At 39.9% G+C, this 268-nt stretch overlaps 1 protein-coding gene across 1 annotated transcript in view; it reads left to right on the top strand.

Annotated features, from left to right (window-relative positions):
- Nucleotides 1–268, top strand: part of LOC116671989 (collectin-12) — a 34470-nt gene that overhangs the window by 31931 nt on the left and 2271 nt on the right. The window lies entirely within an intron of this gene.

Consider the following 268-nt stretch of genomic DNA (forward strand, 5'->3'; position numbering starts at 1 on the left):
GGACAGCTAGTCTCTTTTTCTTTTCTCTCACTTTTGTCTCTGTGTGGCGTGCGTGCCCCCTCGCGGTGTGAGGTGCGTGTACGCCCTATTCTCCGACTTGCACTCACAATCACACCTGATAGACGACATTTTGTACAAAACTAAAGTAACGAGCCAATTTTGTAAAATGTGAGGAGTAGAAAGTACCGATATTCGTGTTAAAATGTAAGGAGTAAAAGTAAAAAGTCGGCAAAAAATGAATAGTAAAGTAAAGTAAAAATATCTGAAA

This window comes from Etheostoma spectabile, chromosome 22, assembly GCF_008692095.1.
Source record: "Etheostoma spectabile isolate EspeVRDwgs_2016 chromosome 22, UIUC_Espe_1.0, whole genome shotgun sequence".
Lineage (NCBI taxonomy): Eukaryota > Metazoa > Chordata > Actinopteri > Perciformes > Percidae > Etheostoma > Etheostoma spectabile.